Source organism: Neovison vison, chromosome 13, assembly GCF_020171115.1.
Source record: "Neovison vison isolate M4711 chromosome 13, ASM_NN_V1, whole genome shotgun sequence".
NCBI lineage: Eukaryota > Metazoa > Chordata > Mammalia > Carnivora > Mustelidae > Neogale > Neogale vison.
This window is the reverse complement of record NC_058103.1, coordinates 149,889,007-149,915,919: the sequence shown is the minus strand read 5'-3', so window position 1 is coordinate 149,915,919 and position 26,913 is coordinate 149,889,007. Positions and strand designations below refer to the sequence as shown.

The following is a 26,913-nucleotide window of genomic DNA, read 5'->3' as shown; positions in this document are numbered from 1 at the left end:
CCTTCATCAGAAAGGATGAATACCCAACTTTTGCATCAACATGGACGGGAGGAGATACTGCTGAGTGAAATAAGTCAGGCAGAGGAAGTCAATTATCATACGGTTTCACTTACTTGTGGAGCATAAGGAATAACACGGAGGACATTAGAAGGAGAGGAGAAGGGAGTTGGGGAAATCAGAGGGGGAGATGAGCCGAGAGAGACTGTGGACTCTGGGAAACAAACGGAGGGTTTGGAGGGGAGGTTGGTGGGGGATGGGTGAGCCTGGTGGTGGGTATAAGGAGGGCACGATTGCATGGAGCACTGGGTGTGGTGCATAAACAAGGAATCTTGGAACACTGAAAAAAAAATTAAAAATAAAAATAAAATAATAAAATAAAGAATTCTGCCTTGGCAAAAAAAAAGAGAGAGAGAGAAATTAGATCCATTTCTTTATAACCTCCATCGTTGATTGCCTTTTGTTAATTTGGGGCTAATATTTTTCTTTCTTCCTCCTTCCACGAGATTTAATCTGCCTTTCCTCTCCTGACCTGGATTCCATCTCTGACGGCTTCCCTCATCCTCAAACCCAACAGTTACTCTGGTTTTGAGCCATTGTTCTCCCCCCATGACTACTCTCCTGATGTCTCTACGACGGGGACGAGGGACTCTTGTTTTCACCGTTTTCTCAGATGTTTGAAATCACAAATTTAGGTTCAGTATTTTTTAGGGGCTTTCAATCATTTCCCATGTGACTGAAGTTTGCGATCACAGAAAATGGACTCTATAATTTCTCTCCTTTGCAATGCATTCAGACTTTCTTTGTGATCTAATTGCGTTTCCTAGTCGTTCAATGCACTCTTACCAGAAGGCACTCAACTATGGGTAAGGTACAAATTTCAATTTGGTCTGCTTGATTAAACTTAGCGATGTTGTTATCCAGATTCTCTGTATTCTCACCTTGCCCGAGCTGCTCGATCTTAGAGAGGTATACGGAACTGGGCTAAAGTCTTTCTCCTCTGCCGGTCTTCCAGGTTTTCTTCTTGGGTACCTTATACATCAATATCTGGTTGTGTATGTCAATGACATGCTACCCACCACAGGTACATTCTGACCCGTACGTCCACACGGTGCCCTGGGCTTTTTGTCAAAATAAAATTATGTCCCTCGATGTTAATGCTTTTATACTTCTAATTCTTAATTACATGGTACTTACACGATACTAATACAGGAGGCTTTTAGTCAAGATTTTTGCTTTATGGCTTGTTTACCTGCACATATTAGCTCAAGATTCTTCTTGTCATCTTCCTGTTTTTCTTTTTTTCCTTTCTTTTGATCGTCTTTTACGAATGACGTATAATAAGATTTTGTTTGCTATCTTTTTATCGCAGACTAAAATTAATTTTTCGTTTGACTATTTTAATGTTCTTCTGTGTGATGTCAAGAATAACATGTTTAGTCTTAATTATGTTTATCTTGCTTCAGGCTTTGGGGGTTTGAGAGAATTTTTTATTGTTTTTTTTTTTAATTATGCTTTCTTATACTTTCACACTAGGTTTCATTTATTTTTGTGTTCTGAGGTGATACTAAAATTGGTCCTTTTTAAAAAGTAAACTAGTGATTACCCTGAAGTCTTATAAGTCGCCCTTGAAAATGTGTTTCTCTCGTGATCAAAATCAAAAAACACAATCTCTTTGTCCCGCTCTGGTGTGAGGTGGCACACCGAGGGCGCACTTCTGTGTCCCTGCTGCCGCCCTCTTCCCAGTTTGTTGCCTTCTATTTGGGACTTTCAGAAACGTGTCATAATTAAATCCTAACGTTGACATCACAGTCGCTCTGTTTTCCTGCATTTGGCTTACAGAGTGTACATAAGACAAAAACAATTCCATTCCCCTCCTTTAGTTCTCCAAGTTGGTCCTTCTGTACCGGAACGACCCCACTTTGGCTCATTTTGATTCATTTCTTGGCTTAACTGCTCGGTGGTGTTATAGTCCTCAAAAACAATGTGTAGGTATTTTACCTTATGGCGCCTTCGCCTCCCTCCCCAGCCCCCCAAAAAGAGTAAAGATAAGGTCTCACAGATGCCCTTCCCCTGTGATAACTTTTGCTGACACAACGTAGGGAGGCTAAAAGGTTTTTGTTTCAAAACACTGATTTGGGAAAGTCGATGGCAAGCCTGAATACAAACAGAATCAACTTCTATCCGTGTTCTTCCTCCCTCCCGAGATGACTGTAGGGATGTATAAAGGCGCTCCACACGTGGCGGGCCCGTCTGTCCTGTAGTCATACCCCGTGTGGGCTTCTTGGGGTTCAGATGTTCCCTCCCAGGGGCTGGGCTCTTCCGCGGGAGCCCTGTTCTCCACCTGTGCCCCGCAACCCCCATTGTGCTCCAGCCCCTCTCCCTCTTCTCTTTCTTTCTTTGTTCCTCTTTTCCAAACTCCGAGAGCCTTTCCCTATCCCACCCAGTATCACTTGCCAAATGGTCCTGGCCGTGGAAAACAACTGCAAACAAAACTTCAGATGTCCAACTTATAAAGAATGAGTTTAAAGGCGGGAGGGGAAGGATTGAAATTAGCCGCTCTGGTTGGTGGGAGCCTAGAGGTCCCTGAGCCCCACACCGTATAACCCAGTGCCCCCGACCCCCTCCAGCAGCTGCGACACTCCCCAGTGGCGGCAGCACGCGAGGTTTGCAAAACACCAAGCTGCATTTCTCATGAAATTTTCTGCAGTGTTAGCTTCCTTCTCCACGACGTCCACTGCTGGTTTTGATTCAGCGATTTCATTTTTAATGCAAAATACTATACTTTATTAGGTTCATTCTAAATGTCCCAAAGCTGTGTGCCCAACTCCTCCGTACACCTGTAACCTCACAAAGCCTACACTCCACATTTAATTGGCAACACGGGCCAAAAATTCTAAAAGAAGTCAGATCTATTAACATTGGGAGCAGTTTTAATAGCACATTTGGCATTCATTGACGGTAGGTCTCTTTGAAAAGCCGAAAGGGGAAAGAAGGAACTTAATTTATCATTTTCTTTTCACTAACAAAGGCTAACTGTACATTTAAAAACAAATTTTGAACCCCTGGAAACATCTGTCTCGGGGCGGGAGCGGTACAGGATGGGGATTCAGCCCTGGCAACCACATAAATTGAAAAGGGATGCAAGATTCTGTGCATTTTTTGTGGGGTTTTGCCTCCAGATCTGTTATCAACCATTTAAAAAAGTAATTAAATTCTAGTTTTCTTAAAAGCTTTCCTTATCACAATAATCTCCCTTTGCTTGAAAGCCTATTGTGCTCTCATCTCATCAGTGATTTCCTGAAGTTTACTGAGCTCAAGTTAGATATTTTCTTAAAAATTTTCTGCTCATTCCCATAAACTTTTTTTTTTTCCAAAGTACACTGTTCCTTGGACTCTTGAGTCCTGGGTTATCTGTCTCCTTCGTTCAATCCTTTGATCGGGGGAGATCTAAGTCTCGATATTTGTTCATAAAAAGTGCGTATGACTTTGCCTTGGTCCGCACGCCATCTATCTGCCTCCCCGCCCACCGCTGCCCATGCCCAGCCAACTCTCCCACGATCTGCAATTTACTCGACCTAAAGAAGGATCATCCCCGTCAGCTTCCCACTCTCAAATGGCGTCTACTTATTTCCTCATCCAAGAGCCTGGATGAGGAACAGAGCCTTCTGCTTGCACTAACCCCACAGTGGTCCCAGTTGCCGAATTCCTATTTCCCCATCAGCATACCGGGATCGTAGTCCAGAAGTGGTCTGCGGAGAGAGGAAGAGGCTATCACGGACAAAGAATTTCCTCTGACCTCTTTTCCCCTGTATGGGCTGACTCTGCTCCTTGGAGCTTCCTCTCAGTTCTGTGAAGTAGACATTTCTCTTGGCTTCTAGCAAGCCATTAAATAATATTTCTGGTTTCCAGCTTTGGAGAAAATCTGAATCCCCTTCTATATTTTCACAATTATGTCAGAGGGGAGGTGGGGGGTGGTAAATGGAGAGCGTCTGGTTTCCTGCCGTCACAGCCCACTAACTGGCACAGTGTGTGCTCCAGTTCAGGAGGCCAGTGGTGCGGCCCGCAGTCTTCCCCGGCAGCCCCCGGAACGGCGGCTGGTGCCCACGGTGCAGTTTGACCCGCTAGCGTGAGGGAGGCGATAGTGCACTCGCACATGTGTTTGTGCGCACGTGTGTGTCCAAGCCGGGGATGCAGGCGTGTGCGTGTGTATCCATGATGCAGGGCAGTCAACTGAGCAAGGGATGGACACACAGAAAGTCAACCCAGAAACAGAAAAGTGGATCAGAATTTAAAATCAGGGAGTTTCTACACTAACTTCTGGAGTGTTCCTCACGGCAACCATCAAAGATCATTTATCTTCTCTTCCCTCTGGACTCTGCTCTCCTGGGTGCACAGCCTTGCCAGGGGCTTGCTGATGGTTAGTTACTCAGTATCTGCTCTCATCTGAATGGTAGCCCATTTTAGCCAAACTCTTGACATCTTTACAAAGCCATTGTACGTTGGGGAACGCTGACCCCACACTCCGTGCTCTGGGGGGTCCCGATTGGTCTAACCGGCCAGAGCTATACCGCCTGCCACAGGGCCATTTTAGATAAGAGCCGAAGCCAACCAGCCTCCAGCTTTCCCGAGCCCCGGCAGCTGGCCTGCACTCGGCAGACAATGCAGGGACATGTGAGGAGGTTTGTTGAGAAGGTCTAGGAAAGAGAGGCTTTCTCCTACGGTCACCAATATCAAGCCTGGAACAGTGACCACAACTTTGCCAGCATGAAGAAGTCTCCCCAAACTAAACGTGACCCTGCATAAAAGACGAGCAGAGACAAGAAACGGGGCCGAGTCCTTGAGAAACTGCAGTGACTGAATGAATCCCATCACCAGATCGCCCTACCTTGAAAATTTTCCCTTCCAGAACCATAAGCCATGGTTTGATGGGGCTCAAGCCAGTTAAGAGTTGGTTTTTCCTCTATCCCCAAACAAAGGACCCCAACGAACTCAGGGGCCAGGGGTCATGCTCTCCTCCTTATTTTTTACCTCAAACCTGATGTCACCTGTTCTGTTCTCTGTTTCCCAAATGGTGAGCCTTACAGGAGAAGCCAGGGGTGGAAGTCAGCACCAGGTTATGGGCCGTCTGTGCTGGGCTGAACCATGCCAACTGCCCTGCTCGGAGGACAACCTCATGACCAAGGAAATTATGGCGGGCCTTTATTTTATGGCACAAATGTCATCATCAGTTGAGACCATAGTCACTCTGAGAGCAAGAGCACCTGCTTTATTTCTGACGGTCACACCAGAGCACCATTGGTGGGGAATTGGGTTTTCTCATAGAAAATGAGTTAGGTGACCTGATAACTGAGAACTTCCAGATCGGACACTGCATTACAAATGTTCTATGAAAGATGGCGCAGGCAACATGGCTTCTGGAAAATCACAGAACCCTGCCTAACTAGAAAATATCCCCTCTTTCAATGCTCACAGTTCCCTAGTGAAGTTCATTGCATTAATTGTCTGCAAAGTGTAGGCTTCCTTGCATAGCTGTCGTGAGAAGAACAGAACAAGAAATGGCCAACTCTACCAGAAACACCACAGTGAAGGGACCACTAAGGACGTTGGCAGGAGACACGTGGTCAGGAGAGTTGGTTCAAGCCATGGTCTGGCTTGACTGTTTTCTAGCTGGCGTGGCTGTGAACGGTAATAGTTCCTACTCTTCCTCCATGCAGGCATTTCCAAAGAACCACAGGCAATATGAGAGGAAATTACGATGGCGGCATGAGTTAGACTCAGTTCTAGGCCCTGGGGACAGACCATGTGAGCAAAGCCCTGATGGGAACACTCAGTCAGAAGAAATGACCATTCAGAAACTTCCTGGTGATGTGGAGATTTCCATGAACAGCATTTTGTTTTTCCATACATCTTTCCCAGCAAGGATCCTACTAAGATAACAAATGGGAAACAAATTTAAGGAGATTAATACCTTAAACATGTGGAACGGTGACAGTTGAGTGTTTCGTGACAGATGCTATCACGATTCCCTGGGAGACACAATACGAGGTCCTGACCTCAAATCATTCTTCAAAATAAATTACAGGTTGATGTTACATTATGTAAAATACCTTATAATAAATTAAATGAACAAATAGGAAAAAATATAGACATATATTTTTCCATTCCTATAATGGATAGATGCTACTTTAAACATAAGAGAAAATAAAGATTTGCTAAGAGAAAAAGAGAAAATTAATAAGCATCAATAAGAATAATAAGAATTCTTACATTTCATCTGTGATATTTTTTTCCAATTTATTTATTTTCAGAAAAACAGTATTCATTATTTTTTCACCACACCCAGTGCTCCATGCAAGCCGTGCCCTCTATAATACCCACCACCTGGTACCCCAACCTCCCACCCCCCCTGCCACTTCAAACCCCTCAGACTGTTTTTCAGAGTCCATAGTCTCTCATGGTTCACCTCCCCATCCAATTTACCCAAATTCCCTACTCCTCTCTAACGCCCCTTGTCCTCCATGCTATTGGTTATGCTCCACAAATGAGTGAAACCATATGATAATTGACTCTCTCTGCTTGACTTATTTCACTCAGCATAATCTCTTCCAGTCCCGTCCATGTTGCTACAAAAGTTGGATATTCATCCTTTCTGATGGAGGCATCATACTCCATAGTGTATATGGACCACATCTTCCTTATCCATTCGTCCGTTGAAGGGCATCTTGGTTCTTTCCATAGTTTGGCAACTGTAGCCATTGCTGCTATAAACATTGGGGTACAGATGGCCCTTCTTTTCACTCCATCTGTATCTTTGGGGTAAATACCCAGGAGTGCAATTGCAGGGTCGTAGGGAAGCTCTATTTTTTAACTTTTAAATAGCTCTACGCTTGGGATTGATGACATCATGAAACCATTTTCAGACAGGTAGGAGTTTCGAAGTAACTTTCAACCCCGTACACAGCCCAGATTTGATTGTAACTGTCATACTGTCATTGCCTCAACGAGTCTGTTCATTATTTTACTATGTGCCCAAGTAGTGCAATAGGAAGCAGAAAAAAGTTACCAAATTTTCAAAGAACAGTAAGGCTGGCATGACCAGTTGACCCAGCAGGACTATAGAGAGTTGCTGAACACTGAAGACTTCCTGCAGATTTAGGGCTCCTGGGTGGCTCTGTTGGGTAACCCTCAAGTCTTGATTTTGGCTCAGGTCATGATCTCAGCGTTGTGAGATCAAACCCTTCCTTTGAGCTCTACGCTCAGCATGAAGTCTGCTTAAGTTTCTCTCCCCTCTCCCTCTGCCCCCACATACTCCTTTTGTGTGTCTCTTTCTCCCTAAAAATAAATAAATAAAAATAATTAACAACAAATTAAAGTTCTTCCTTTACAGAAAACTTTTCTCTCTCCCTGTCACTCTGCCCCCCTGATCTTGCATCTCTAAAATAATAATAACAAGGATAATAATAATAAATAAAAAGAATCTGCTTAACTTTAGTGATGTGATTCCATTAAAGAAAACACAAAATCTTGAGTTAAGTCAAATAGAAAAGTGACAACATAGAAACCTGCAGATTCAGCAGAGGATGGGTAAAACTTGGAAGAAAACCATAAAGATATTTGTGGTATATGTTTTTCTTTTCTTTTTTTTTTTTAAGCTGTAACATCACCAACTGGCTTCGACCATACAGAGGATGACACCATGTGGGAAACCATAGATATCAATGAAAAGCTTTAGAGTCTTTGAAAAAATACAACTTTCAAAAGGACACTAAGGAGAAATAGAAAATTAGGATATTCCTATGTCTATGGAAGAAATTAAATCCCTAATTTTAAACCCTCCCACAAAGAAATCTCCAAGCTCAGCTTCGACAGTAAATTCTTCCAAATATTTTTGAAAGAGCCTCTATTTTACACCAACTTTTCCAGAGAATAAGAAAAAGCAGGAATACTTTCCATCTCTTCTATTCTCTATCCAGGATCTCTTTGGTTCCAAACCCTTAAAATATATATATATATATATATATACACATATATATATATATGTATGTGTACATATGTATATATGTATGTATATGTATGTGTACATATATATGTATATATATACATATATATATACATACATAAACACACACACACACACACAGTAAAGTCTAGTCCTATATCCCTCATGAACATACATCAAAAGTTAAAATAAAAAAATCAAAACCAAAATATTAGCAAATCAAATCCAGTGATAAATTGGAAAGAAAATTGATAAGGATCAACCAAGTTGGATTTATTTCAAGAATGCAACTTGGTTTAACATTTAAAACTCAATCACCATTATATGGAACCAGAAAAGACCTCGAATAGCCCAAGGAATATTGAAAAAGAAAACCAAAGTTGGTGGCATCACAATTCCGGACTTCAAGCTCTATTACAAAGCTGTCATCATCAAGACAGCATGGTACTGGCACAAAAACAGACACATACATCAATGGAACAGAATAGAGAGCTCAGAAATAGACCCTCAACTCTAGGGTCAACTAATCTTCGACAAAGCAGGAAAGAATGTCCAATGGAAAAAAGACAGTCTCTTCAACAAATGGTGTTGGGAAAATTGGACAGCGACATGCAGAAAAATGAAATTGAACCATTTTCTTACACCACACATGAAAATAGACTCATAATGGATGAAAGACCTCAACGTGAGATAGGAATCCATCAAACTCCTTGAGGAGAACACAGGTAGCAACCTCTTCGACCTCAGCTGCAGCAATGTCTTCCTAGGAACATCACCAAAGGCAAGGGAAGCAAGGGCAAAAATGAACTATTGGGACTTCATCAAGATCAAAACTTTTGCACAGCAAAGGAAACAGTTAACAAAACCAAAAGACAACTGACAGAATGGGAGAAGATATTTGCAAACGACATGTCAGATAAAGGGCTAGTATCCAAAATCTATAAAGAACTTAGCAAACTCAACACCCAGAGAACAAATGATCCCGTCAATAAATGGGCAGAGGATATGAACAGACATTCTGCAAAGAAGACATCCAGATGGCCAACAGACACATGAAAAAGTGCTCCACATCACTCGGCATCAGGGAAATACAAATCAAAACCACAATGAGATACCACCTCACACCAGTCAGAATGGCTAAAATTAACAAGTCAGGAAATGACAGATGCTGGCGAGGATATGGAGAAAGGGAAACCCTCCTACACTGTTGGTGGGAATGGAAGATGATGCAACCATTCTGGAAAACAGCATGGAGGTTCCTCAAAAAGTTGAAAATAGAGCTAACTTACGACCCAGCAATTGCACTACTGGGTATTTACCCTAAAGATGCAAATGTCATGATCTGAAAGGGCACGTGCACCCGAATGTTTATAGGAGCAATGTCCACAGTAGCCAAACTATAGAAAGAACCTAGATGTCCATCAACAGATGAATGGATAAAGAAGATATGGTATATATACACAATAAAATACTATGCAGCCATCAAAAGAAATGAAATCTTGCCATTTGCAATGATGTGGATGGAACTAGAGGGTATTATGCTTAGCAAAATAAGTCAATCGGAGAAAGACAATTATCGTATGATCTCCCTGATATGAGGAAGTGGAGATGCAACGTGGGGGGCTTGGGGGGTAGGAAAAGAATAAATGAAACAAGATGAGATTGGGAGGGAGACAAACCAAAAGAGACTCTCAATCTCACAAAACAAACTGAGGTTGCTGGGGGGAGGGGCATCAGGAGAGGGTGGAGGGGTTATGAAAATTGGGGAGGGTGTGTGCTATGGTGAGCGCTGTGAAGTATGTAAACCTGGCAGTTCACAGGCCCATACCCCTGGAGCTAATGATACATTATATGTTTATAAAAAAATTTAAAAATTTTTTTAAAAAGCTCAATCACCAGATTAACATAAATATGGAGAAAACCATTTTTTTCAAATGAATGGGAAAAAACACATTTGGGAAATTAATCACACATTCATGATTTTAAAAATTGTATAGCAAATTGGGAATAAAAGGAAATGTTTTTAATATGATAAAAGGGACCTACAAAATAAATATACAGTAAACATAACTAATGGTGAAATATGGAAATGCACGTACCTAAGTTTGGGAATGAGATAGATGCCACTATCACCAATTTTATTCAATATTGCACTGGAAATCCTAGTTAATACAAATAAAGAGAGCAAGAAAAAAATAAATAGAAGTTCAAAGCATTGGAGAACATTTGGAAATAATTATCATTACGCACACATGATGTAATATCCAAATAATCTACAGATAAAAAGTGAAAGACTTTTATACAGAAAACAATAAAATGTTACTGAACAAAATTTTGGAAAGACCTAATTAGTTGGAGGAATATGCCATGTCCATTCATTTGAAGACTCAATATTATAAGGATGTCAGTTCACCCAAACTTATCTATAGAGTCAATGGCCAATGTAGTCTTAGTCAACTTCTTGCAGATCTTGTAGAAATTGATGAACTGATTCTAGAATCTGCATGGACCTGCAGAAGGGTCACCAACATCAAAGAGAGATGGAGAGCAATTTTAAATGACTTTCACTTCCAGATAGGATGACTTATTATAAAGCTCCAGTAATTAAGGCTGAGTTGTGCTGGTACAAAACTAAACAAAAGAACTAATGGAATTGGATTGAGAGTCAAAAAATACATATATATGTTCACATAAACTATGACAAAAAGACAATCTTGGAGCGCATTGGGGAAAGGGTAGTGTTTTTCAATAAACGGTGCTAGCTCAAAACGCTATCCAGAAAAATAAAGAATATCTGAATACCTAATTCTTACCATAAAGCATAATCAATTCCACAGGGATCAGGAACCCAAATGAAATGGTAAAACAGTTAAGCTTCTGGACAGTAACATAGAAGAACACAAGGTCCACAGACAATCCCCCCTACCCCCCCCAAAAAAACCCAAAACCTACAGAAACATAAAGAAAAAGAATGATAACTGGACTTCATTAAATTGAGAATTCCTATTTATCAAAAGACCCTGTTGACGGTTGAGAGGCAAGCCAATGATTGGGAGAAGAGGGATTTTAACCAGCATATATAAAGAACACACATATATTGATTTAGAAAGAGAGAGACAACAGTCCACCCCAGACAACAGTCTTGAACAGGATCACAAGAGTGCCTACTACATGGCTCCATTTACAACAAGTTCAAAAAGAGGCAAAACCAAAATGTACAGTGAGAGAAGTCAGAATGGTGTTTGCCCTGACGGAGGCACGAGGAAGGCATCCGGGCTGATGCTAATGTTCTATTTCTTGATCTAGGTGCTGGTTACACAAGGGCTTGCCCAAATTGGTCCAGGAAATGGAAGAAGGATTTCAACCTCATGTATATTCAACTTCAATGTCCTATCAATTATACTATTTAATACGTGTGTCTATGTGGTGGTGATAAGGAGGTCTATTTCAAAATGGATACGAGTAGGAAAACGTTCAAATGATCTATCCTTCACTTTTTTATTTATCTTTTATTATGTTCAGTTCACCAACATATAGTACATCATTAGTTTTTGATGTAACATTGAAGGATTCACTAGCTGCCTGTTAACACCAGTGTTCTCCTTGAATCATTCATTTGGTGACCAAAACCAGACCCATGGTTGGGAAACCACTGCCACCTAGTGGTACCCTGCCCTAATTGCAGGATCAGATAGTTTTGGACCTGAGTCCACCTCCAAGTGTACCAATTCAAAAGAGCAAGATGACAGCAAAAAGTTGTTCAGTCTCCCTGCATACACCCAAGATTTCTTCCTCAAGCAATTATTTATGGAAACCAATCACTCTCTTCCTATCACTTCATCCTAGTAATATAAATATTCTATCTTTATCCTATAGTGACAAAAATAATAAGAATGTCACCTACCAACTGTTGGACAGTCACTAAAGGCCAGACATTTTTCATCAGTCTCTTTGCAGGGATACATGTCATTAACTTGTCATAGCCATTCAATGAGGAGTCTACGAGTATTATACCCATTTTATAAATGGGTAAACTGAGACACGCTGAGATTTCCCAGAGGTTAACAGAAATACCCAATAATCAAGTTGGGGTTTTAATCCAAGTCTGCAGGATTCCAGATGTCCTGCTCTCCTATTTTCCAAGCATGCAAATTGGCCGTTTTCTCCTCACAGTAGGGAATCCAGAAGTGAGTATTGCTGAGCTCAAGGACCATGAGCAAATCCCTTTATTTCTCAGGGACTCTGTTTTCTTATCTGCAAACGAAAAGTCTTGCCCGAGTGATTTCTGAGGCTTCTTCCCACCCCATCACCTAACAGCTCCTGAACACAGAAGAAAGGCCTTAGTCTAAGTCACTTGCAATATGTTTTTGCAGTTTGGTACAACTATTTTTAGACTATCACAGAATAAGAGCTCATTTCATGGAGTCAGTCACAAATTTCTCACAATCTTGGGGGAAATCCAGGCTTGAGGGATTCTAGTGCTTAATGAGATGATGTAATGCAGGAAAATATATAGCTGGAAGAAAATTTTATTAGTGTCAGTAAATGTACATTTTCAAGTGAATTACAAGACTTTAAGAAGTAAGTGCATATGCCCCATGGGGAAAATCCCCTCAGACTGTGAAACAGAGCGTGCAGTGTTCAGTTTCAGGCATTCTGAGAACTTCTGCAGATGTGAACAAGAAGGAAAATTGTGCAGCACCTTTAACCCTAGAAAGAAAAACAAATGACCTCAGAAAAGTATCTTCAATTGAGCAAACGGAGGACACCCCGTGACAGGTGCAATTGTCAGATACAGGGGCTTTCTATGCAACCTGAGTTAATATGTTCGTTGGGCAGAAATGCACTTGTAAATCTGCTGATAGGAAATATCTACAGGGTTAGCAACGTTTAAGATAATACACGAACCCGGTCCGGCATTCAAATGGTGAGACATGCAGCCTCCAGTTCAACATGCCTATTTTAAAAGGGGGGGGGCACTTTGGTTCATGCAAATATGAGAAGTAACATTCCGGGTCACATACATTTGTTTAAGTGTTTCTAAACTGTCACATACCGATAACACATTCGACACACCTGTCCTTGCAGATTTCAATCCCAGCACGTCAGTTTCAGAATTTACAACTGTGACAGACTGTCCGTGAATGGGAAATGTGGTCCTTTCCGTTATGATTTCAATAGCTAACCTTAAATGAATAAAAATAATAGAGGTAAGGCATTGCACAAGAAGGAAGGTGCCCCCAGGGAGATGCTCTCTTGTCTTGTCTTACCTGTTCTGTCTCTACATTGGTGTCCCTGCTCTCTTTCAGTCATTAAACAGAATTTACCAGTGTGCCAGCTAGGAATAAGTGCAGAGACAAGACATATTAGGGAATACCACTCATTGGCGCTTTCCAAACTAACAAAGCATCACAAGAAATCAATGACCCCAGCCTTGATGGGACTAAAGCCACTAACTCATCCTCCACCTCATTCCTGGTGTGCAAAGGGCCATATGTACACATTCACAGAGGAAGGGGCAGGAGCACAGTGAGAAGGCAAAATTGTGCGTGCATCCAGCAGACCCAAGTGTGGATGCCTCTGATGTGGCCTGAAGGCTCCCCCTTACAACGCCCCTCTGCCCGTTTTAATCTTGCTATTTGCCTTCTCAAGCTGTCCTCCTAAGCTAGGCTCCAGTTTTGCTTTCTTTGGGAAGTCATTTTCACTCTGGTAGCCCACAGGCCTCTCTGCCTTCTCCGACTATTTGCGCAGTTTGTAACGGGAAGCACACGGTTTGTCCCTCAAACACAAAACGCCCCGGATCTTCTCTCTTTCAAGGAAATCGGATTATTTTGCATGACATTGCTCCCATGCACAGATATATTTTTGCATTTCTGATGGGTCTTTTCCTAGACGCGGTGCATGGATCTTGACTTCCAAGCCGCTGAACAAGGTCGGGGTGGTGGAGATGGAGGGAGACCGTGCTGAGTTTGAATCCAAGTTCCCTCACTAGCAAGTCATGAATTTTCTGAGATGCCCCTTCATCTGAAAAAACCAGTGGGATGAGGATATCTCTATGGCAAACACAGTGTGACGACTGAAGACAAGCCACGTGAATGCCCTGAGTACGGCACAGGGCAAACTTAAAGGCTTCCTGCTTGACTCCTTCCCCGATTGGGACCTAAAATGCAGGGATGGGGAGCAGAGTGAAGGGAAAACAGCCCCCTCCCTCCAAGGTTGAATGCCATCAAATTCTAAAACAAATAGCTTGGTATTTAAATAACTCATTGGGAGAGGACTTTGAAAAAGTCACGCTTTCCGTGTGACATCTTTGTTTTGCTGGGTCAAGCCTCAGTCCATAAAACCCTGTAATCAGGGAGAGAGCAGATGGTGTTCTACGCAGGCAATAGACAGATCCACGACCCCACAGAGTCAAGGACTTACCAGGACAGTGCGCTTCTCCTATAAGCCAAGATCCCGGACAGCCGCGCCGCGCCTCTGTAATTACTTGTAAGACGCCGAATGATTGTGCTGCTGCTTCAGCCTCCCGCGCGTCCCCGGGGCCTGTCCCTGCCCTGCTGGGTCTCCTCTTACAGCAGGCGCAGGCGCTCAGACAAGACGGTGCCTGGAATTCTCAGGGCCCTAAATCAGAGAACGAGCTCCCCACGGCACCTCCCACTGACCCTGTCTGGGCCCTACTTGGGACCGATCTAAACTTGCGTAGGCAACAGAAGGCTAGTAAAGCAGGGTCGGCAGAGGTCGTGCGCCCTCTCACAACAGAGCTGGGCACAGACCTCACCTTCTCCTTGTCCAGGTGGGTTTCCTCCTGGCCCTTCCAGCCACCGTCCCAAGCCCCGCCCTTCCTTTGCCGTCAGATTCCTCGACAAGGTCGTCTACGCAAGATGTCCCCGTGCTCTCTTCTCCCGCTCTCTCCGGCTCCTGCTACCACTCCATTCCGGAAACGCTCCCTGTCGGTCACCGACAACCTCCGACTTGTCCACCCTGAATGCACTTTGGGTCTCCGGCCTCTTGGGCTGATCTCTTTCTCCCTCCCTGGCTGTCCCTTCTTGGGCTCCTTCCCTTGGCTTCTTTTCCTCTCATCCATCTCTTAAATTTTGTTCTTCCCCGAGGCTACATTCCCCAGCTCTCTTCTGTCCCCATTGTCTTGGGTTGACACAGTCGAGGTCTTAACCGTAAGGACCACCTTTAAGGGACGACTCTATTTCCAACCCAGATCTTTCCTGTGAATTCCAGATCTCTAACGAAAACTGGTTTTTTTTTTTTTTTCAATGTCCAAAGGCACCTGGAATTCAACATGTCCAAACCGAACTCAGCATCTCCCCCGTCCCCCTAAAGCTTGTTCCCCCATTTTTTTCTGAATGGCACCATTCTTCCGCATCCCCCCCCCAGTTCGGTTGGCCCCCAGGTCCTACCATCTCTGGATTATATTGGCCACCACCTTAGCTCAGGCCCTTGTCCCTGTCCTCCGGAGCACCACAGAAAATAGCCTCTAAATAATGGTGCTGTCTCCAGCCTCCCCTTCCCACCACTTCGTAGTCCAATCTCCAAGAGAGCACGCGCTCTGAACTGCAACAGAATTGTGATGGCGTTACTCACCCACCCCCGCTTCAACTCTCAAAGAGCTACCAATTGTCCTCAGCATAAAGTGTAGGAGAAAAACGTCCGTCCTGATCTGGCCCCCATGCTGGCTCTCCCCGCCTCCTCCCCCCTTCCTGTGTTCTCGCCGTCCTCCGGGCCTCACCTGCTCTGCGCAGCTGCCCGCTGGGGCCGCACTCCCCGAAATGCTTGCCTTGACCAGGTGTTTTTCCCCATGTTTGCCTAGAATGTTCCTACTTACCCTTCGGACCTGAATCTAGAGACTGTAGCAGTGTCCTAGGGCCGCCAGGGCAGAGTGCCACAAACCAGTGGCTGAAACACGCGAAATCATGGGTCTCTCATTTCTGGAGGCTGCAAGTCCAAAGTCAAGGGGTCAGCAGGAACGGAATGGGGGGGTCTGCTTTCTCTGTCTCTGCCTGTGGTAGGCTCAGCTTTTTCCTGGCTTGGAGACAGCACTCTGTGTCTCCATGAGCTCGTCCCTTCTGCCTGTCTCTCTCTGTGTCCCCTGTGATAAGGGCAAGGTCGCACGGGATGAGGGCCCACTCCTGGTGACCTTGACTTGTCATTTCCACCTGACAACCTGCAAAGACTCTCTTTCCAAAGCAGGTCATATTCACCGGCTCCGGGGGTTAGGATGCAACGTATTCTGGGGAGATAGGATTCAACCCACAATAGCCATTGTTACGTCAAATACCCTTTCTTCATTCCACTTCGAATTATACCCCATAAGCACTTCCCCTACGATGCTTTCAGTGCTTCCTCACCCAATAATTAACAGGCCAAAACGGAGAGGACGTCCAGGGTCCCATGAGGGGATTCAGCCCCATGGCCACCAGCCCTTGCAGGGAAACAGAACTATCCATTTCAGGGCCTTCTGGGTCAAGGGCCAAGGGACAGAAGGGACAGCCAAGGGCCACCAGATCTAAGGAGTCTGCTGGAGCCCTTGCACACCCCACACTGTGCCAGGACGGTAAGAAACTCCCACCGTGGGGTAAGAGTGAGGTAGAAGGGCACCAGGCTCCCGGTCCCCAGCCCGGCAACGCGTGGAGGGTGGCTTTGGTGCCGAACAGCGAAGGGAGGGAAGCAGTCGACTGACGTGGGCAGCCACACAGGATCGTGGCCCAGATCTGCATCAGCAAAGCCAGCTGGAAGGGCCCATGCGTCCAAGAAGCACAGGGACACGGTGCCAAAGACGAAATGACTGGTGGATGGAAGACAGCATCTTTAGAATGAAACGCGATTCAAATCAAAACCATGAAATATTGATACAAACACGATGACTTTTTTTTTTTCAAGAAAGCAAGTGAATGGAAAACTCTTTAAAATAGATATTCTAACATATCATGTTCATTATTAAAATCATAGATAATGAGAATTCCTTATTCCTCTGACAGCTGATTAAATTTCTTCACTTCCAAAAAAAAAAAATTTCTTCACTTCCTTTGCTCTTTTTTTTTTTAAAAAAAACAAAACTACTTGGGCTTTTTGGGGACAGGAGGTGCTAGGGCATTGTTGGAGAGAATTTTGTTGCTTGGCATCTGGCGGTGGCGAAAACGCGAAGCACCTCCAACTTTTCACAACACGACGGTCGGAACAATTCTCAGGAGTCAGTCTGACCGCGGAGGAGCCAGGGGCTGTGTCCGTGGCCTCGGAAGGTTTCAAACCCCTTCCTCAGCTGGACGTGACCGTACAGAGTCACCCTCTCTTGTAAGACGGTGGGTGTTCGGCGAGACAGCAGGATGGTGGTCAGATCCAATGAGGCATTTCCCTTCCCATTTCTGTGGACTCTTGTGATCACTTTGGGCCCACGCCGATGATCCACGATAATCTCGGTCACAAGGTCATCTGACTCCATTAAGGTCACCTTACTTCTAACCTGAATTCCCCACTGCCACGTAGCCCACTACAGACTCTGGGGATTAGAACACAGGCATCCTTGGGGGGTGAGGGGGGCCATTATTTTGCCTATCATCCAATAACAGAATTCTGTTTCTATGGTAATCCCCTTTCCTGCGCATCACCTCCCCTTAACCTACCTAGGGCCATCAGAACGGACTTTATGATCTACGTTAGTCCTTTCCCAACCCACATGCCCTTGACTTACCTGGGTTCCTGACGAATTTTCAAAGTGTAAACAAGGGAGTGATGCAGCTATAGACAGTCGTCTGTTCTGGGCTTCCGACCTCCCTATCTTCGGGTTTTAAAATGATTTCTGGTTGGAGATGCTGAACGTGGGAAACAAAGTTTCTTGGGGTCGTGGGGACCTGAGTTTTGGTGTCAGAGCCGCTGCCTGCTGACCAGCTCCTGAGCCTCTGTTTGCTTCTCTCTGAAACAAGGACGATGGGGTCTGTCCCGGAGCTGCTTCGGGGACTGAGATGAGGCCCAGGGCCTGGCGTGGGGCCTCCGACTGCTGCTGGGAGGAGCTCGCGGCAGCCACTGCCTTTGCCGCGCCAGCCGGTCGCCGGCCTCCCCGTCACTTGATGTGAATGCCCCGCGCCTCCCTCCCCAGGGCCTCTCCCCGGTCCTGACTTGGCCCTGGCTCAACCCACATCATCACCCAGCGTCTCAGACTCACCACATGCCAAGCAGAACCCTCCTCTGCCCCCAACTCGGATTTTATCACGTTTCCATGCATGATACACACCCAATGTGCAGTCACTCAGGCCAGTAACTTGGGAGACTTCTTTGACTTACTTTTCCCCCTAAAGGAACAGCCCCTGCCTCAGTGATACCTCTTTCCTACACCCCACACAGGTGGGGTGCCCATGGGCCGCCCGCCTCCAGCTTCTCTGCCCCGATTACTATGCTAGAGCCTCACTCCCCTCCCCTGTTCCAAATACCTCCAGAGTGACATCCAGACTCCCTTCCCTCATCTTCAAATGCTTCGGAAGCTCACAGTAGCTTTCCTGTGCTCCCTTCTTTCCTACCTCTTCTGACCACATCCTGAACTCCAGCCAAATTACCAAAAGTCCACTGTCTACCTCCGCATGCTCACATGGCTGCCTAGCTCTGTCTCTTGCATATGCTCTTCCTTCCACAAGATCACCCTGGGTCTTGAGAAGACATCCCCAGAGGATGCCCCCTGCCCGGACCCTTGTGCCCTCCAGGTGAGTGTCACCTGTAAGAAGCCTTCCTTTCTCGCCAGCCAACAGGCTGCTCCTTCAGTCGCCGGTGTCCATCGGTCATCAATGTAAAGCTGGATGACTACGGTCCATTACTTGAATGTAGTCCTCAAAGCTTTATTTGAAATACAAATACAGAAACTGTAAAATGGCTTCAGCTACGTATTCATAAAGAACAGGTGCTCGCTTGTGCCTGGCAACCCAGCCCACGGTACCCCCGCTCTTCTCCACAGAGTTAGGACCACACCCACTTATCCTGTGAAATGGGGGTGGGCTCCCTCAGGGACAGCTGCTCCTCCAATACCCAGCAAGATCCAGCGGCAAAAGCGTCACCTCTTCCCTGCCTCAACAAGAAAGAGCCAGTTTCCTGGGGGCGGGGGTGGGGGTCCCCTGGGCTGGGGAAACACCATGAGGATCCTCCTCTGTGAGTCTGTGTTTCCTCTGGGTACCTGCCGGTTAGAGGAAGAAGAACCAGCGTCCAGCTCCCCTCTCAATCTAGAAAGCGAGTCCTTAACGAGGAGGCGAGTCCTTCCCTTTCTCCCACCCCATGTGCTCACAATTCCATCTCCATCAGGCACCAGGAAGGGTGCCTGGTTTTAGAAACCTCTCCCATGCCCCATCTCTTAGCCAGCTCCCCTGCTGCCCCGTCCAGTCCGGGATCCACGGGGCTGTGCCGGCACTGACATTCTGGGTCCCGCCCCGGACACACCCCATCATACCCTCCAGGGGCAGGGCCAGGCATCTGTGCTTCGTATATTTTGGGGCTGCCTGATTTCTAGGTTGGCATGAGGACAGTGGTCCCACAAGCAGGTCTTGGATTACAATATGACTCCCATACTGAGTGATACCTAGCCCCTCCCCGTCCGGCTCCGCACCCCCCACCCTGACGGTCACGGACCCGGAACCCTCCCTGGGCTTGCGATTGCCACAGACTCACCCCTTCCCTGGGGCCGCCCCACCAGACGTTTGAAGCCTCCCCGGAGAGTACAGTGCACAATTAGCTCAGTTTCCCTGAAGCTTGAGGAATTCCAGAATCCTCCTCGTGGGGCGGGAACGGGCTTCGCTATCCTGTCCTACCGTGCTCCCTGAATTAGCACACGAAACGCACTGTGCTCTACCTTGAGACCTAAGCTGAAGTTGACAAAGAGACCTTAGTCGTTGAAGCCAAATTCAATAAACTAAACTCATAAAACAAAACAAAGCCTTCAGAGCCTTTCACTGTTCTTCTCAAGCTATTTCTTTACTCTCGTATTCCAGACTCTAGCTGCTGACTCCCCTCCTTCACGGCAGATCAAGCTGTTCATTTTTTTAAACCCTACCTGCCTCTATTAAATGCCAGGAATGATGGCTCTAAACCAATAAATGCCTCTTACCCTGTCATTCGTTTCTATAAGGAAATCAGCTATAAATTGAGTTTGCTTCACGCCCCATACCTGGTTCCATTCAGCTGCCTCTGTTTTACCTGACATGAAAACTTTGCAAAAAAATTAAGAGTCCGTCATCCTTCGCTACTTGGCTTCGGTATTGTTGGCAGCATGTCGGAGAGTCCCCAGTTTTCTCTAGGTGTTCTTTTTAAACACGTTCTCTTCTCATCGACTGTGATTGTATTTCGTCTTGGGGACAAAACGTCCCCAAAAAGGAGCCTATGCCAGTGGAGTATTATGAGCCATGGAAAAGTCCTCCTCCCCAGAGTGGGCATTTGATACCCTGGGTCACACCCATCTCCGGGGGACGGATGTGATGGTGAGAAAGAGTCATAGTGGGGGGGGAGTTGCCACTCATCCTTAGCATTGGGGAAGAGGACAGCTAATAGTTTAGGATTCTGGCGTTAGCATCAGCGGGACAGTCCTGGGGCCCTCAGGGAAGCCTGTTCACTTTGTAGCTCAGGGTGGAGAGTGGCCACTTGGTGCCATTAAAGAAAGGAACGCACTGCCCAGAAGAGCCGTAGGCACCAGAACAATGTGACCAAGAGAGAAGGACTGAAACTCTTCGTGCTCCTGTGACGCGCTGAGCCCATCCTGCTTAACCTTCCAACGTCAAGAGAAACGCAGGAGGCTTGATGCCGCCAGGGAGGGGGGCAAACCTCAAACGTGCGCTTTATCAGAAAGTGAGTGTTGCCCAGATCTCTGTTAAACAAAGACCCCCACACTCCCAAAGGCCGCTAGCTCCGGCTTCAGGTCCTGCAACGCGAGCGAGGCCAGGGACTGCTGCTGCTCGCCGGGAGGTGATGAAGAAGGGGTGAGGGGTGCGGAGTGCGAACCACGTGACGGTGAAGCAGGGCTGGAGGTCAGGGAGGCACACGGGCTGCCTAGCGCTGCCTGGAAAAGGGCCCTGGAACTCCAGGACTGCAAACAGCAACCTTTATCGTGTGGCACGTTCTGTGGGCCAGGAGTCTGGTCCTGGGCTCAGGGCTGCAGCAAGACGGCCACGGGGCCTCTCCTGCGGTGCCGAGTGTCCGGGGGACAGGGCGGCTGACTCCAGCCAGGAGAGATCCCAAAGAGAAAGCAAGAAGAAGTCCTAATGCCTTTTATGACCTGGTCTCAGGGATGGAGGCCATCACCTCCTCCTTGTGCCCTTCACGAGGGCAGCCCACACCCGAGGGAGGGGAATTAAGAACCCACCTCCCGAAGGAAGGAGGAGGAAAGCGCGTCTGTATCGTCAAGCCACGGCTGAACGGGCCGGGGCTCAGGAGCCAAGCAACAGCAGAGAAATGTGAAATTTTTCTGTTTGTGGTGCGCGGTACCTGGCCGTAAAAACACGACGTTCACATTCTAACGCCCTTGCTTGCAAACATTTTGCCGGGTCGGAGCCTCCACTCCTTGAGATGGAAGTACAGTCGCTTGGCGTTCCTGCAATGTGTGCTTCTGCCTTCGTGCGGGCAAATCACCTTACATCTGCGCGCTCAAAGCCAAGGAGCAAGTGTATCAACTTCTTGGAAAGGACTTACAGGTCAGGAGCATTCGGGGGGTGGGGGAGGCATGGAGGGCAGGCCCAGTGCCGGTTCCCTGGCTGCAGACGGACCCCACGGCTGCACGGACTGTAGCACAGGTTTACCCCTCGGTCCTGTGTATTAAATTCATATAATTTTGTAGCAAGAGATAGCTTTATCCCTGCAAAGGCTCCCTAACTCCATCACAGATAAAAATAAGCAAAGCTGCTTTTAGAAGCTTTGTATACTTTTTCCCCTTCTGACAGGCTTCAAGTGGCAGCATATGATTTGGTCCCTGAGACGTACAAAGTGTTTTAATTAAAGGTTGTCTAAAAATACAGAACGTTTCCACAGCCACATCTGCCATTAACTCTTCTGACATTCTGGCAGGATGAAGTCCCAGCAAATTCTTTACATATTAAAAAGAATGCAGGCGTGCCCGCGCTCTGCCAGCTGTTGGCACCGACAGACCAAACCGTGGGTTTGCCGTTGGCGACCGCGAGAACGCCGGGACCCGCCGCTATTCATTCTTGCCACTGGAGACGGGCTCGGAGACGGGCTGGCGTTTTGCTCAATGACTTGACTTCATTCAGGGGAAGCGATGGCGTAAGTGTCCACGAGGCGAGTCCGGGGAAAGGGCTTTTTATCCCAGTCGGTCCCCCACTATCCCTGGGACTTGGAGCAGGTCAAGCTGCCCCTGTGGGCCCCAAGCTGTTAGATCAGTAATAGCAGCAGTGGGACACAGCAAAACGATGTGCCCCGAGGAGTGTGCGAAGGGCTTTCCACGGACGACACACCCAATCCTGCTGCTCCCCAAGACAGTCCTGTGGTCCCCGTGCTCACTTACGCCTGCTCTGATGATGGGCAGAGCTGTTCTCTGACAGGTGATGGAGGGTCCTGGGAAAGTGCGTCTGTGTGGAAACAGAGGTCCAGAAGCTGGCTCTGATCACCAGCGGAGGGGTCTGGGCTGACTGCTTAGCCTCTCTGCCCTTTAGCTTTCCCATCCTGGAAGATGTGGGGCAGAACAGTACCTGCGTGTTACTATGAACTGAATAACGTGGTAGCTTGGTACATGGTAAGTGTGGTCCAGTTACCTGGTCTGGTTTGAACCAGGCCTTTCCTGGAAAGAAGAGGGAGACTAGGGGAGGTAGATCCCTGATGAGTGATCGGGGGCCGGGGGGAGGATGTGCTTTCATGAATGGCCTCTGTCCAGACGTGTCTCTACAGCCTCCCAGCAGAGGCAGAAACGGGCAAAGAGCCTCGGGGCTGTCCCAGCAAGCCCGGCCCGCTGGAGGACAGAGCACTGCCTCCCTTAGCCCCGGTGGACAGCCGGAGACACTTCCGTGAACGGTAGCACTGCCGTGTGCGCCGTCAGGAAGCCCACGTTCACTGTAGGGCCGAAGTCACCACCGTTCATGCAGAATTCCAAGCTGCTGGTACCAGTTAGGCCCAGGCATGAGACACCCTTCCTCTTTCTCAGCGATCCCTACGGCAACCTCGTAAATAATCCATCAAGCCCCACCAGCCAAAATCCATCTTTTGTTACTGACCCACAGGTGGGAGCATCAGAGCATGAATAAAATCTTTGTTCTTTTGTTCCTCCTCTGCCCCAGATATTCTTCCATCCAAATGAGAGCTGCCATTTTCATCCCCGGGACCATTGAGGGTAGCATAGGAGTTCTACTCTTTGACACAAGCAGTTGAAGGTCTCCACACACAGGAATTCACCTTACAGATCTTTGCAGAAATAACCAAAGGTGAAGCTTTCACGTATCAGAACGTAGGCAGTGACATGAGAAGTGTTGATTGTTGAGCGGAGAGCAGTTCAAGTGGATGATGATAAGATAAGGTGCCTCTGGCCGCTGGGGGTCCTGGGAGAGAGCATATCTGCACGGGACAGCCAGAATTTGAAGGGAGGGGAGCAAGAGATGCGGCATCAAGGAGAATTGGGGGCTAAGCCCAGGGTCATGGGAGTGGCTGCAGTGTTTGTGGGGGATACTCAGAGAGGGAGCTGCGGAGAGAGGATTTCTAAGAAGTGTCGCTGGGCGTTCTCCATGCCCCCCTCCCGCCTCCCATCCTGCCCTCGGAGATGTTTCAAGAGACTGATTCAAAACTGGCAGTGATTTTCAATGCTATTATTCTGAGGGACTCTTAATTCTTTTAACCCATGCTATACAAAGATGGGGCCGGGGAGCCCTGATTACTCTGAGGTTATACGTAAGACACACACCAGCTTCAGGGGAACCTCGGCGCCAGGATTCTGTACTCCTGAGAGCACAAGGTCCAGGCAAATGTCGGTTAAGCGGCAGTGTTTGTGCCACGTGCCCCTAAGAAAAATGTTCCTTCTCAACTCTGGGGTGCCCACGACCAATATTCGGAAGGGCCTGGAAGGCGGATCGCACGGGATGTGAGGCCAGGGTGTGCACAGTCTCCTGCATGTGTCAGGAAGCAGCGGGCTTCTGGCAAACCCACATGGGTCAGACCCACTAGGTTCTCTTTGGTTCCTGTTATTACAGATCTCCTCTACTCTGAGGCCGGGAAGGGACGACTACTCATCACACAATAAGACAAGGTCACTTACAAGTCCCAAGAGGACGCTGTGATTTTGAGTCACTGGGAATGGCTGCCCCATCGACCACGCGTTTCTTCCATCACTCAGGGGCGGATCGGACGAGGCGGCTGTCCTCTCCGTCACAGCATTTCCTCGGCTCCCCTCCACTCTCAACCCCCTACACTGGTGTGGGGGCCCATCAATGACGTCCGCCAACCCCACTGATCCTGGGTCCTCCTCTAAAAGGCTCCACAGCAGCCTTCAGGATGGGTCCTCATGACCCTGGTCACCTAGGTGACCCTCGTCACCTGCACCCCCATGGCACCCATGAGGCCACTCTGCCTTCAGTGCCTGTCCTGGTGCCCTCACTGTCCTCCCGTCCCCCTGGACAGGCCTCCATGCCTCTGTGTCTCATTTCCCTCCAGGACTCGATGCTGGGCTCCCCACCTATGAGCCTGTCCCTCCCCAAGCGGCCACGTCAGTGCCCAAGGCTCCGACACCATCCAGCGTCAGAGCACCCCTCGGAGCCCGGAAGAGCCCGTCTGATGGGGCCGTCTTAAATCTCCATCGCGTCGCTCAGAGATCTTCACTCTCAGTATGTCCCAAACCAGACACGTTATCTCCCCCTTCAAACGTTCATCCTTCTAGTAAATAGAAAACAAACCAGAACGAGAGCAAACACGCGCCCCCTTTCCCACCCCTCAGCACCGCGGTACACGTATCATCGTGACGTGATGACGTCTGTCAATCTCCTGATCTCGGCACCTCCTTAGCCGAGCGTTACAAATTAAGAACCTAAGGAACCGAGAAGTCGACCGCCTGCTGTGAGTAAGTGCTGGAGTCACCGTCCACCTCGTTGTCACACCAGAAACCGGGGAAACATCACACCTCCCCCCCACCAAGAACTCCCTGGCCAACTCATCACCCAGTTCTGCACACTTTTGCTGGTAAACAGATGTTATTGTCCCTAGAGTCTATCCCTGGGGCCACCTCCCTTTTCCACCTGCCGCTCTTCCTCACTGACTTGCCTGCAACGGCCTGTCCCCGCCCCCCACCACCTCCTGCTCAGGTCCAACACATGCCCCACATGACAGCCAGAATGACACTTCCAAATCCCGTCACCTAAGCCTTGACTTCTTCCCACTCCTTTCAGAATCAAGACCGAATTCCTAATGAGTCCCAGCAACACTCCTCCAGGTCTGTGCCGGGCTCCCACCTGCCAGTCCTCCCTTTCTGTGCCGAGGGCTGCAGTCACCCTGTTCTCTCAGGTCCTTGCTTCCTGCTTCCTCCTTCTTTTACCAGGGGTACAGGGAAGAGCCTGGAACGTTCTTTACCCTCCTCACCCTACCTAACACCAACCCTTTCTACAGATCTCAGACCAAACTCCCTGCCCCAGAGCCATGTTTTCTTCTTCAGAGCACAAATCTCGCTTGGGTATCTGATTCACAGTTCCACGGAGATCTGTATCCCTCGTTGGTGAGCAAGTCCCTTGAAGACAACAATCACGTCTCTTCTATTCACCACTGCATCCTCCTTTGACCAGCATAAAGCCTGGCACTCATGGATGTGTGTGGGGTGGACAGATGGATGGAGAAATGGGTGGGTAGATGGATGGGTGGATGGATGGATGGATGGTTGGATGGTGGATGGATGGTTGGTTGGATGGTGGATGGATTGATGGTTGGACAGTTGAATGGATAGATGGATGGTTGGTTGGATGGATGGATGATTGGATGGTGGATGGATGGATGGTTGGACAGTTGAATGGATAGATGGATGGTTGGTTGGATGGATGGATGATTGGATGGTGGATGGATGGATGGTTGGACAGTTGAATGGATAGATGGATGGACAATGGGCACTTGGATGGACAGACAGATGGATGACTGAATGAAAAGGGACAATAAAAAGCCCAACCTACCTGCACCTGTTTTTCTGTTTGCCACATTTATCTAAAGGATGATCTTTTTTTTTTTCTTTGCACACCCAGCCATGTCTTCAGCATGCTGCGTGGGTGTTAAGTACCAGAAGTCAAGTGATTCCCATAAACCTAAAAAGAGGCCAGCTGCCAGACTCATGAGAGCAATGAATAAAACTGGAGAGGAAAGCAGAGTTCTAATCGCAGCAGGAGACAGTGCAGAGGGCGTGAACCCGACGTCTGGAGACGTGCTTCCAGGCACAGCTCTGTCACACATTAGCCGTGTGACCCTGGAGAAATCTCTTTGCTTTCTTAGTTTCTCCAAATGCTATTTAAAAGAAAAAAATCATCAGAGAGAAGATGCTGTCTTTATCTCTCGGGATCCTTACCGGCTTATTAATGACTCTCCGTTTATTTCAATTAGAGTATTTGAATTCTTCACATAGAGGAGGATTTCACATAGGATATAAAAGAGAGGTTTAAAATTAGAAAATCCATATAAGAACTAAGTATGGCTTTTAAATTTCATTTGGCACTGTTTCCAGACCAGGTACTAGTGTTTGGCTGCATTTTAAAATAATGATTTAACTTAAAAAACAAAACAAAAAAATGATTTAAACGTTCTGCTTCTTTTATTCACTGGGGTCATTTATTTGCCGCTCTGTAGGACTTTAAGCGAACATTGAAGAAGTCATGTTTATTTCATTAGTAGAATTATTAATTTCTCCTTCTTGTGAGTGCTGCCGAGGAAAGTCATTTTATGCACTGTGGTTCGGGGCCGCAGTTTATCATCTAGGT

General features: G+C 47.1%; 1 long non-coding RNA gene across 1 annotated transcript; it reads right to left on the bottom strand.

Annotated features, from left to right (window-relative positions):
• Positions 1-5,911: 5,911 nt before the first annotated feature.
• Positions 5,912-13,076, bottom strand: LOC122893352. The gene is made up of 3 exons (XR_006381618.1): positions 13,056-13,076; positions 10,099-10,161; positions 5,912-5,927 (listed from the first exon to the last, which is right to left on the bottom strand). It is a non-coding gene; the product is annotated as an uncharacterized LOC122893352 (long non-coding RNA).
• Positions 13,077-26,913: the final 13,837 nt, after the last annotated feature.